Source organism: Saimiri boliviensis, chromosome 15 (genome assembly GCF_048565385.1).
Source record: "Saimiri boliviensis isolate mSaiBol1 chromosome 15, mSaiBol1.pri, whole genome shotgun sequence".
In the NCBI taxonomy this organism is placed as follows: domain Eukaryota; kingdom Metazoa; phylum Chordata; class Mammalia; order Primates; family Cebidae; genus Saimiri; species Saimiri boliviensis.
The window spans coordinates 70,596,155-70,609,967 of record NC_133463.1 but is presented as its reverse complement, the minus strand read 5'-3'; the positions used below and the strand labels follow the sequence as shown (position 1 = coordinate 70,609,967).

Genomic DNA, 13,813 nt, shown 5'->3' with positions numbered 1-13,813 from the left:
CATTCCTGCTCAAATGACCACGTTTTTCTGATTATGAGATTTGACACTTGTTATCTCCGTCAGAGAGGAGGGTAGGTCCCTTGAATTCACACTGAAAATGCAAAAGCAGCCACATCTGGAGGACTTCGGCCCCACCCCAGGCTCATATTTACAATTCTTTGGCAGTCCAGCCCTTCTCTGGAGTCCACATGGAAACTGTCAGAGCAAACCCACAGAGGATTGGTGACGATAGGCTGGATGCATTCAGGACTCTCCTAGATATATACCACTGATCAATTCAGTGCAATTGGAGTCCTGATGCCAAGCAATCTGGAAAGGAAACTACACACTGTTTTCAGCCTACAATTTATCAGAAAAGGGTTTAATCTCCAAAGATGCCCAGTAGTTGGCCTCTGGCTGGAAGAAAGAACACAGAAGGAAAAAAAAAAAAATGCTGAGGGTTATTTTGTTCTCAAGTCTAGGGAGCTTCCAAATATTTGAACCGTCTGCTTATGAAGAATTGTCTTTCGTATCACTGAGAACTTGCCAATACTTTAAAGAACTCAATGCATCTAGATCCCAAACTGAACTGAGCATAATGTAGTCGTTGTCTTCTCCTCTTTTTCCTCCTCTTCCTCCCCACTCCTTCATCTTCTTCTTTCCCTCCTTTTCTTCTAGTAATTTAGAAAATAAACTTTAACACAACGGCTTTTCTAATTGTCTAAAATTACAAGCAAATATCATGATTTATAGGCAGGGAAAGTATGAAGACTATAATCAAATACCACTGCAAACCTGTGAAACTGGCATTTCTAAATGCATACATATTACTTATGAAGCTGCAGGATAGTAAGAAACCTGGTAAATTGTTTGCATAAATTGCTATACTTAATGTAAAGCAGGTGAACCAAAGTTTTCATTTTTTATTTCTTTTAATGTGTTACATCTTTAAGATCTATAATAATTGTCTACCTTTTGTATAGTATCATTTAGCTTGATAAAGACATAAAGAATAAAAGACATGTAATATAAGAAAGTTATAGGAATTGTAGGATAAAAGACATAGAATATAAGAAAGCTATAGGAATTGTGATTTTTTAAATCACCAATACTTACTGAAATTAGATGCATTCTACATGCCAGACACTGTGCTAGAGGCTTTCCAACTTGTAACTCTGTCTGTGTGTGTGTGCAAATTCATGTTGAAGCCTTGTTTAGAGTCTCTTCAGACACATTATTCACATTATTAAAAATGTTTTGGGATACCCAGATATCATGTGGCCTTGGCTGTCTGCATATTGAACACTGAATATAACTTAGTAATTACTTAGTAACCTAATGATGAAGTAATTGGCACTTCACTGGGGTACAAATTTTAATGGCATGTCCTGTGAAGCAGCTGTGAATTAAGGAGAAAGGTAGATGTGTAAGCATCAGTTCCTTTGCTAAAAAGTGAGTTTAACTAAGCCAGAGTCCTTCACTTCTGCCTGTCTGTCCATTTCCATTTCCAATGCCACAGAATTGCTGTAGTTAGAAAAATATAATTTTCTATGTCAAAAAATGACCCTGACAGTAACGAAGCAAAAAGCCAAACAATTTTATAAACATGAAGAGTAAGTGAAGGTCTAGAGAGTGAGGTTTCCTAGTAAGAAAAATAGAGGCTTTACATAAGTTACAGAGAGTGATGTCAAAAGGGGTAATAATGGGGATCTCTAACAAGAATAAGTCTGTTACCAGGAAGAGGTCCCGATCCAGACCCCAAGAGAAGGTTCTTGGATCTCATGCAAGGACGAATTCAGGGCAAGTCCATAAAACAAAAGCAAGTTTATTAGGAAAGTAAAGGAATAAAAAGTGAGTACTCCAAGGCTGGGAGTAGCTCACGTCTGTAATCCTAGCACTTTGGGAGGCCAAGGCAGGTGGATTTACCTGAGGTCAGGAGTTCGAGACCACCAAAGCCAACATGGTAAAACACTGTCTCTACCAGAAATATAGAAATTAGCTGGGCGTGGTGGTGCAAGCCTATCGTCCCAGCTACTTGGGAGATTGAAGCAGAAGAATTGCTTGAACTGGGAGATGGAGGCTGCAGTGAGCTGAGATTGCGCCACTGTACTCTAGCCTGGCCAGCAGAGCGAGGCTCTATCCCCCGCCCCCGCCAAAAAAAAAGAATGACTACTCCATAGACAGAGCAGCTCCAAGGACTGCTGGTTGCCCATTTTTATTGTTATTTCTTGATGATATGCTAAGCAAGGGGTGGATTATTAATTCCTCCCCTTTTTAGACCATATAGGGTAACTTCCTGATATTGCCATGGCATTTTAAACTGTCATGGTGATGGTGGGAGTGTAGAAGTAGGATGGCCAGAGGTCACTCTCATGGCCACCTTGGTTTTGGTGCGTTTAAGCTGGCTTCTTTCCTGCAACCTGTTTTATCAGCAAGGTTTTTATGACCTGTATCTTGTGCCAATCTCCTACCCTCATTTTACCCAGCTCCTATTCAAGATGGAGTTGCTCTGGTTCAAATGCCTTTGGCAAGTCTACCATATGTTCTTTCCAAAAACAAGAAAATTAGTTTGTAAAATTGTTTTAGTAAATGATTTAGCCAATGCAAAATTTTCTCACTCAGTGAATAAATGTTAGCAAAAGTTAAAAAGCTAACTAATTTGATTGACATGACTATTTTTAATGGAAATGAGACTTAGGAGTAGATTTAACATTTTAAAATAAATGGTTACACATGTAATTATTATGTATAAAATGATATATAAGGTAATCACATTTTATATCATATTTGGGTATATAATCATGAAAGTAAAAACAGCTCTTGTAAATTTCTTGCCAATATTTGTTTCAAGCATTTAGAGATTTTCAAAGTTATGACATTTCTACCTCATGATTATTACAGCTTTGAACACTGTTGCTACTCTCTAAAATGTTTTCTAATGTAAGGAGAGTATCTACCAGTATGATCAGAATAAATTTAAGTAAGTTAAGACTTTTAAAAATCTCCATTTATATTCTTATCCATTCACCAAACATAAACACTCACCTATGCCAGTTACAAAACTTACATAGCCTTTGTCTGTTTGTTTTTTCAAATCAGAATTAAGAACAACTCAACTTATTTTGACAAAAATTTGTCTGCCACCCACAGTGTACCAAGTACTCTTCTAGGTGCCCAGAATATAGTTATTTTTTTTCTGTGTTTCTTTATGGACAATATTCTTCAAAACCTTCCGATTGGAACGGTTGGTGTTGATTCACTAAAGTGAAGACAGACCAAAGTATTTCCTTTGTGAATTACTCCTAACCATCTGTGGTGGAGATGCCTTATTCCACTAAACTTCGTCTTCATTGGCAAGCACACAAATGAGTATATTCCCTCACCACTGTGGACAGTGGCAACCATAAGCAGAGATTTGAAATGTCTAGGAGGACCATCATCAAACAGCTCATGCACGATGGCTCTGAGGTCATCCAACTGTGCTTTGGAGATAAGGCTGCATTTGTACATTTCTCCTAAAATATACAGATTTTATTACAAATGGTATATTCTTAATTTGAGGAGATTTACTGCTATTTTCTATGTTTTATAACAATACAAGGTAGCAAAAAGGAAAGAAAAATTGTGTATTTGAGCTATCCAAGTGAGGAATGCCACATGTAGTACATTGTATCATTATTCCCTTGTGTGTTGCCTTTTTCTTGAGAAGATTATGCATCCCTTGCTCATGCTATGAAACTTTCATGGCCTCCCTGTGAGGGAAGCATACTTCGCAGTCTACCAAAGCAGATTTGGCCATGTAACTTTTTTTTTTCATCAGTGAATGAATTGTGTGCAGAAGTGGCTTGTGTGCCACGGGAGCAGAAACATTAAGAACTGTAACTTGTTCACTGTAACCCAGAATGAAACTGCTCCTATAGCCTGATCCCAAAATGAATAAGATGGTGCAGAATCATAGATGGAAGCATAGCGGTAGCTGACTCTGCTGAACTACGCTGACATAGAATGTGAAAGGGACCTAAAACTTAATTGCTGTAATCTGCCAAAAGTGGGAAATTGTTTTTTCCTGTAGCATTACAAAGTGAAAGCTAAGTGATAAACCACATAAGCAGAAGTTTACATGTCACTGGCAAAACTTAACTTCATTAGTTTGTAGTTGTCGTCATTTTTACTTTATTTATTTCACTTTTAGTTAATCTCTTGGTCATTGCTCTGCCATTAACCAGTAGGGAAGTCTAGTTTCTTCCTTTTGAGGCCTTACTCTCAACCTCATTCTCATGCTTCTAATTATTCAAAAACCCTGGGCAATATAATCTGCTCTATGCAAGAAAGATTAGTCCTCTAGGCAAAGAGGGAAAACAAAACAAAACAAAAACACTAAAAAAACCCAATAAGTTCACCGACATCCATGTGCTTTCTTCATGGCCACATGATGCAGCTATTGAGGATTAAGTCTGCTCAGACTAATAGAAACTTGTCCACTGATGTGAACTATAATTTATTACCCTGGATCTGTGTCATGGGCACATCACTTATTTTACATCCATGTGCTCAGCTGTCTTCCCAAAATGCATCACATATTGTGCTGGAAGAAACTTTTATTTTCTAGCCTTTTCACTCATGCTGAATTTAGGCTACCAGGCCACACACCACTTGCTTCACAGGAAGTTCCCTCTGTGTCATGGTGACCTTTTAAACCAGAAGACCCCCATCCACCATGGGAAGCTTCTCTAACACTGAATCACAGAGACAGTTTCAGAATAGCCCTATGACCCATGAACAAATGGTCCTTTTACAGACATTCTGAAGCCATTTGTATATACAGTCATTCATTCATAAAACCAAAAAACCACTCATGAGCCTGTTCATAGGTTAACAGTGACACCATCAAGATGAATGACTATGTCTCTGCATGTATAGTGATGTATATGGAAGATCCCCTCAAGTTTTTTTTTAAAAGTATCTTCTCACATTAATATAGATCATTCCTGGGCTGTCATCACTCCTATATCACTGTTGCAGCCCTAATGTTCAGCAGAATGTTTAGCGCATTTCAGGTGCTCTATAAATATTGTTGACTAAATGGGAGAAATATTAATTATAACAATTAATAAGATGAAAAAAGATTAGAATTTTCCCACTCTACATTTCACACTACATTTCTCAATATATAGCATTTTCCCTGGTGTTCCACTTCTCCAACTGTCCCTAACTCTTGAAACCAAATACCTGAGATCTTTGGGAGGGCATTTCAAAGGCAGTGAAACTAAGACTGGTTCTTAAAGTATTCCTAAGGGCTCTTTTGACAAACTTTAAAAAGTGATGCAAATACAAGGTAAAGATAAAAATATACAAATAGTTTTTATCTAGTTGTGTGAGATAATTGTGACACTGAAAATGTCTCTTACTTCCTTAACCTATAATTAAATTAAATAGCTTGACTTCTTCACATACTAAAAGAATGGGAAAAAAAATCATCTAGGTTTTCCTACATGATAAAGCATGTGCAGTGACTTACCATTTAAAAACACATTTCTGACTACATCATTAAACTCAGTAGGCAACAATGCATTTTCTGAGTTTTTCATCTTTGTAAGCAACTTTATAAGAAAGGATATATTTCAGGCAGCATATTTGTTTCTTTGCTCCAAATAAAATACTCTATGGTATTGCATATATGATAAAAAAAAATTTGGCCAGGCGCGGTGGCTCAAGCTTGTAATCCCAGCACTATGGGAGGCCGAGGCAGGTGGATCACGAGGTCAAGAGATCGAGACCATCCTGGTCAACATGGTGAAACCCCGTCTCTACTAAAAATACAAAATATTAGCTGGGCATGGTGGCACGTGCCTGTAATCCCAGCTACTCAGGAGAGGCTGAGGCAGGAGAATTGCCTGAACCCAGGAGGCGGAGATTGCGGTAAGCCGAGATCGCGCCATTGCACTCCAGCCTGGGTACAAGAGTGAAACTCCGTCTCAAAACAAACAAACAAACAAACAAAATTTCTTCTGTTTAAATCGTTATGATTGCTTTGTGATATGCCCCAAGCATTATATTTATGCTCAATGACAAGAATATATAGCCAAAATTCCTGGGTGAACTATAAGAAACAAACAATCATGAGGTAAAAATGTATACATTATCACATGTGTAAAATCTCTATTGTAATTCATGCAGAACATCTTAGGTGTTGATAAAATGTTACATTTTAAAAATCAATTCAGTTGTTTTTCTGAGAGTTTCAGTGTCTAGCTAATGATTTTGAAGTGAGAAAATTTAGTATTCAACATCTGCTCTTTTCTAGCTAATTGTACAAATTTGGCAGAGACATCAATGTTCCAGGACTTGATTTTCATATTTGTGAAATAAGGATAATAATATTTAACTCAGGGGATTTCTGAGTGAATCAGTGATAATATATGTGTATTAAACATAACACTTTGACTACAAGAAACAGCTTAAGACCACACAAAAAAAGAAAGAAAATGTATTTCAGGTAACCAAAATATAATTTTTAAAAACCATCAGTGATTTCATATATATGGATTTGAACCATTATATTATCATTTCATCTTCAGTACCTTTCTCTTTTTACACAGAGGCATGTTATCTCAAGATAACCATTCTCAAAAAGTTAAAACCAAGATTACAGAGAGCTCAGAGCTAATATTCTCATAAATTTCCTGAATACAAAGGAAAGAAGCTCCCTTTAAACTGGAAAATTCTGGAAAACAAACTTAATTGGTCCTGCTGATCCAAAATTTTCTTCTTAATCTCTTTGCAAGCCAGGGACCTTTGGCCAGTGACACCCCACATGGCCCTCCCTCAGCCATGCTACCTGCTGCAGGAAACAGCCCATCCACTTGGCCCACCCAGGCTGGGTGGAGTTTTTCCCGTGCCTAAGAAGAATGAGGAGGCACTGACAACTGAAGAGTGAACAAGACAGGGAGTTTTATTGAGTGATGAAACATCTTTCAATGGAGAGGGGATGTGAATTTTCTTCTCAGTCACTGCTTATGTCACATGTTCATTTTTGGACCAATCAGCTGTGGTCAGGAGGATGAAATACCATGTTTGGGCTATATCTATCTAGACCTATGATATGAAATATTTTATCTGCAACCAAAACACAGGTGGGTGGGAGGTGGATGGGTGGACTTGTGAGGCAAATAAAAACAATGTAAAAGAGTAACTTCTTCATTATTTAAAGTTCTGGCATAGTATCAAAGTACTCAAAAATGATATATGTAGTATTTAAAAATTAATTATAATTTTCTAGGTCAACTAATTAATTAGCTGAATGTTAGTGTATGGGTTACTTGTATATGTTCATGGAGGTAAGCCTGAGAGAAACTTGAGGAAAGAGGGCTAAATGTGTTCATCTACACGTGTTTAGCAGTGCATCCACTGCCATGAGGTCAGAGCTTGCCCTGTTGATGGTGGGTCATTTATGACATCTTTATCTCCAAAGGGCGGAGCATTACTACTCTTTAAGATTTCAACACATGTATTGGAAAGTAAGAAATACACAAAGCAAGTTAGTGACTCCACTGACTCTTTAATTCAGAGTAAAACTAAACTGCAGTCTGCTAGGAAATGCTGAGGTCATTCTGACACACCCAATGGTAATGAAAAAATAATTACTGCCTTATCACATACTAGCTGTGTGCCCCTAGGTTAAGTGATGAATTTGTCTGTGCCTCTGTTTCCTCAAAGATTACATAAGTATAATAATAGTACCTAGACTTGTGGGCAACTAAATGTAAAGAACTTAAAACTTTGTAATTATTATTATTTTGTTATTATCAATAATATTATCATCATAAATTTTTCCTGAATAAGAAATCTCAACTCTAGTGTTTGGGCATCTATGAGGAGGGACTAACTGATTTTGAAGAAATGCTACTTGACATGTTCATGTCCTACTATAACAGTCAACATTAGGATGAGAAAATAAAATTATAAACTATTGAGTGATCGTTGTCCTTCTGAGTATCTGTAAGTTTGAGCTTGCCTAGGCAGAGTGTTTGGCTGTTGAATTGCTGTTGAATTATGTCTGTTTTGTTTAGCTGTTTGACATGATGTAGTCACAACTTTTTTACACCTAGGAAAAGAGAAGCTGAGGGGTTATTTCATGGTTAGTTTTACGATGTTGCTCTTTTGCTAATTTGTGTGAAAACACAAATTAATAAAAGCAATAGACTTTAGATAGAAGATAACCCTTAGTAAATGCTGTGATGTCCCTTTTGTGACAAGAAAGGAGTCCTAATCCAGACCCCCAGAGAGAGTTCTTGGATCTGGTGCAAGAAAGAATTCAAGGTGAGTTCATAGAGTAAAGTGAAAACAAGTTTATTAGGAAAGCAGAAGAATAAAAAATGGCTACTCCATAGACAGAGCAGCCTCAAGGGCTGCTAGCTGCCCATTTTTATGATTATTTCTTGATGATATGCTAAACAATGGGTGGATTATTCATGTCTCTCCTTTTTAGGCCATATAGTGTAACTTCTGGATGCTGCACTGGCATTTGTAAACTGTCACGGCACTGGTGGGAGTGTAGAAGTGAGGAGAATAAAGGTCACTCTTGTGGCCACCTTGGTTTTAACCAGCTTCTTTACTGCAACCTGTTTTATCAGCAAGGTCTATATAACCCGTAGATTGTGCTAACCAGCTATCTCATTCTGTGACTTAGAATGACTTATCCATATAGGAAGGCAGCCCAATAGGCCTCAGCCTCATTTTACGCAGCTCCTATTTAAAATGGAGTTGCTCTGGTTCATATGCCTCTGACACCTTCAGACCCCCTTTAACCTGCTGATACACCCAATCCCAACTTTCATGAGGATCATCTGCTAACAGCTCACACATGGCCCCTTTCTCTGGAAAGTTATGTCCCCCAGTGGCCGACTACTTTACCTGGAGAGTTATGGGCATGCCCCTGGGGCAGTCCAAAGCCAATGACTGATAAATGTGGTATGCAAAGAGTTACTCTCTTGCCTTAAGCCGGCCAACAGAATCAGTGATTAGTGATTCAAAGACCTTCCCTTAGGAACTTGGCAAAGGTTAGACTTTACCTGAGACCACTTTCTTGCTTTGTTTATCCTGCTGCACTCCCTTTCGTATGGGCTTTTCTGTAAATGCATCACTTTCACAGGAATTCAGGTCTCAGACTCAGCCTCTAGCGAGCCTAAGAGCACATTACAACAACCTGTGATCAAAGCAACTTGCAGAATACTTTGAAAATATCAACTGAATCCCTCTGAGAAGCAATAAATGTCAGAAATGCAGACTTTTAAGAAAGAAGACCCACAGAATTGATAAAATGGAAAGCAATAAGGTGATAAGAAGGAAGATACTACCACAAGCTTTAGGCACAGCTGGCCCTGAAGCATGAGATCAAAGATTAATAATTGCTGTTGGTTGGTATGTTGCTTAGCTGGTTTGACTGATCAGTTGCTTGAGAGATGCCCATCATTCATCTCTTGTCTGTATTTGGGGGAAACAATTCATTCTGTTGGATGAGATTCCCTACCTCAAAATGCCAGTGCAAAAAGTGGGCAGTTCTTTCTCTTTCTAATCCGGGGACCAGGGCTAGACAATGTAATCAGTCCTTGATCAAGCAGCCCTCTAATTCAGAACTTTGAAGTTAAAATCAGTTACTAAAAGAGGCCATCCATGACAGTTACCGCAGGATTCCTGCAGTGAGAGACAATAGTAGTGCCTAGAGATTCAAGCAGTGTCTGGGAGCAATGGTATAGTGTCAATGTGAATCTTTAAACCATTGCTCCTACTGTCTGAATTGTATGCTCTTCTGGTCTCTGTCTCCTCATTAAGCATAATCCTCCATTCTCACACCAATTATATGAGCTCCCTATTTTTCACAACTAAGTCCCTTTTCAAAATAGTAGTTGCTCTTTCTTGTCTGAAGCAAAGAATCCTTACTTATATACCTATACTGATTTCCACAACGTCAAATTTTTACAAAGTCGACACACTACACATTTACAAATATGAAGCAATACCAGAATCATATAGATTAAGATAATTAATTGATTATCAACAATGGGCTGAATGACTGGCAACTTTTATTCTATCTACTTTTTGCTGTCATGGTTGAAGTGCTCATCAGTTTGAGCACCTGTAATATACTACGTACCAAGAGAAATGTGCAATCGACAAGACCCTGTTTTCATGCATCATTGAGTTTTATACATTTCAAATAACTTAACAAATAAGTAAATATGTCTTCACAATTTTTGGTGTTATCAGTGCAAATATAGGGCAAATGATGAAGAGTAACATAGAACCTTATTCAGCCCAGGGAAGGATACTTCAGGACAATCTCTCTGAGTTCCATGTCACCTGTGATTTAATGCATAAGTAAAACTTATCCAAGTAGAGGAAACAAGAGGCTGAAGATTCCAAAGAGGAAAAGACATTGGTGTTATCCCAGTAAAATAACTGGTGAGAAGCCATTGTGGCTTTCCCAGAGCAAGAAGGGGGTCAGTGGTTCTTGATAAGCTATGGGGCTAAGCAAGAGTTTTAAATGGCCTTAATATATTTCCCTTAAGTTTGCAAGAGACAATTCTCTATAAAACTACCTGAAAGAACCACATATGTAAGCTATTTTGAGTTAGGACTGTGGCCTCTGATAGAATTGAAAGTAAATTTGAGTGGACTGGCTGTTCTGACACCCAAATCATTAGGGATGTGGAGACGAAATAGAGTCTGGGCAGGTGTTAGTATTGGATCATCAGGAAAGGGTGGAGAAGCAAGAGAGAGTTTAGTCAGAGGGCAAATTCAAGAACAGGGGCTCCTCTCTTTTAGACCAGCAGGCAGGAAGGAGGTCATGAGGAGGGGCTTGACTTCGCATGGTGCACTGGACAGGGAAATGAGATCTGCTGGCCAAGAGAGAGAGAGACAAGGCAAGGAAGGAATGAAGCCAGGGACTTAGACAATGAAGATAGAAAATCCCAGGAGGGCATTGCCTTGCTGTAGAGAGCTACCTAATCAAGACGTCTGCTACATGGGGATACTGGACAGCCTCAGCCCACTATGGTTCACTTTAGCCTAAAAAGGGTAATCTTGCCAGGGAGTAAATTCTCCTGGTGCATAGCTGAGTTTCTCCAGTCCCTAAATTTATTATTATAGTGTTCTTTCTCCCCTCTTACGTCTTATCTTTGCCTGCGTTATCTCATCTGGTTATCTGAGCCAGGGTTTTCACAGCAGAAAATCTGACACATGCAAATACCACACACGTGTGTGCACACATACACGCAAACACACATAACACAGAAAAGCTGAGACACTGAGAATTGCCAACATACCTCAGGCTACTAACTGCTCTGACAGGAACTTACAGAAAATAGAAACAAAATATTGAGGAAGCCTGAATTTTAAGAAAAAATGAACATGTCTTGGTTTTCTGCTTAATTGTACAGTACACATCCCTGTTAATGTGCTAAGTTGGGAAATTTGAAGCCATCATTATCTTTGTATCAAAGAGATACAGATTTATGCAAAAAATAACAAACTGAACATTTTCAAAAAAAAATAAATGAGTATATTTGGGGAGAAATAAAATAAGCTATCAGTGGATTAAAATTGGAAGACAATAAGAGAAAGTAAACATAATTTATGAGAACTGAATTAAGAAAAACAATGATATTAATTGTAAATCCAATGTCAGAGAAAATATGTTGGCAGTGTGAGCTAATTAAATTGTAGAATCTAATCTCCCAAGGGAAGGGGTGGATACTTCATCTAGCATATTAGAGGCAAAATTCTCACTGGCAGGAGTTAGGGTAAAAATGACCTAATAGGTCTTTTCCAACTCTCATTTCTATCATTTGGCTAGGGAAACCTAGCCAGGAGTTACACAATTAAGCATCTTTGTGGAAAAAAATAAACACAGAACTATCAGATAATGCAGATGCACCCCACCTCTGAAAAAACATAAAAGCAACAATCACACCACCGAAAAAGCCACAGGATCCAAACCAGAATGGCCCAGAAGAACAATTCTTGACATGGACCATGGATAAATAGATGCATTCATTCCTCTAATTTTCTTAATCCTCAAATCTGAATGGACTAGGGTGGTGGGCTTTCAGGGGTACTGGAAGGCAGGGGCTTTGCATAATCTTTCCCTGAAGGTTTGCTCTGTTTGGAAGAGGTTATCCTTTGAAGATGACTGGATAGGTTCCAGCAAGTATTTTCCGACTTTCACAATCTTTTGCCCACTTTCCTTCATCCCTTCCTCTTGGCTCTACCCATCTCTGGGAAAAATGGGAAAACTATAACACTTTAGATCTTTTCTTGCAGAATTGTGAGTAGAGCATTATATCCTAACAGCCTGTTGGCAAATCCAAACCCTATTCAAAGAAAATCCACTTTGAAAATGGAGTCTGTGGAGACGTGGGTATTCCTGGGAAAATACATTTTCTCTTACTACTTTTTGTTTTCTCTTTTTATTGGAGGGCTTAAAAGTTTTTTGATTGCATTATTTGATTTAGGGCTTTCGTTATTCTGGTTTTTAGAAATTACCACCAATGGAGACAGAACAGAGTAGACTGTACAAAAATGTCTGTGACTATTTTGACTGGAAAAAAGACTCTTAGGCAAACTGGAGAAACTAGAAGAATAGCTTGGCGGTTTGTAGTTCAAGAACTAGCAACACTGAGTACCAACTCCAGTTCTGAGTCTTTTATTTCTCTCACTCTTGCCTTTATAAATGCCTATTTTGGGATTTTATCTCTGAATCACTAAAGTTAGGCAATCAAAAAAAAAAAAAAAAAAAAAAAACCTGGCATGGATAGGTTTGACTTTGTATTTTCTCAAGAGAATTTAACAGCTGCAACCTTTTGGATAAATAACGTTCATTTTCTAGCCACAAAAGAACTTTTTAAAAGCCTGTGGAGTCCAGGATCATTACATTTTAAAGGCTACCTCTACTTGGCTTGCTTCTGTTAGCCTTTCTAGCTCGGCTAGCTCCTAAGTGGACTTCAAAGAGGGACAAACCTAGAGGCAAAATTGCTTAAGGGCAGTCGCAACCCCAAACGCAGGTTTTGTGCATATATTGACAAACCAAGGGAAAGTCCAGCACAACAAAAATCTGTCTTTTCTTCTTCTTTCATATATTTCTTCTGAGGATAGAGGTATTTTTCACAATTTATACAATCAGTATTACTTAATTTACTCACTTTCACTCAACAAATATTTTGAGCAACTATATACTAGGTGATCTAAACCCTAGAAATATAACATTGAAACAAAACAAAACAAAATGACATATTTTTTATAAAAAAGAAATAAAAATGAACTTAAGAATGGCATATGCAAATATGAAAACAAGTTTATCAAGAAATTAAGAAGAAAGGAAGACAGAGATAAAGAAAAGAAGGAGAAAAAATTTCCTGGAAGTCATTTTGTTTTTATTTGTAAATGTCCCAGAAATTGAAAGTTAAGATGTTGATTTTCTTTCACTTAGAAAACTGAAAAAGTATCTTCCCACTTTAACTACTGACTAATTTACATAAACCCAACTTTTTTTCTCTGGAATAAACTTACGGCAGTGATCACTTTTGTCTTTACAAATGAGCTTCTAGAATTGTGTCATATATACTTGTCAATGCATATATTTTCTTTTTAAAAAATATGAATTAAATGAATGAAGAACAATTATTTGTTATCATTTTAAGTGGAGGATTATGGATAATCCTAATTACTTTATGAGTTCACTACAGCCATTATTGCTGATTACATTTTATTTCAGTTCACCTGTACCTAATGATTGCATACACAGTAAGAGAGAAAATCCATTCATGTGAAATAGGCA

At 37.6% G+C, this 13,813-nt stretch overlaps 1 long non-coding RNA gene across 1 annotated transcript in view; it reads right to left on the bottom strand.

The window, feature by feature from the left end:
- The window catches only part of LOC141581491 (uncharacterized), a 459,045-nt gene that overhangs the window by 289,472 nt on the left and 155,760 nt on the right, over positions 1-13,813 (bottom strand). The gene's annotated exons all lie outside the window — the stretch shown is intronic.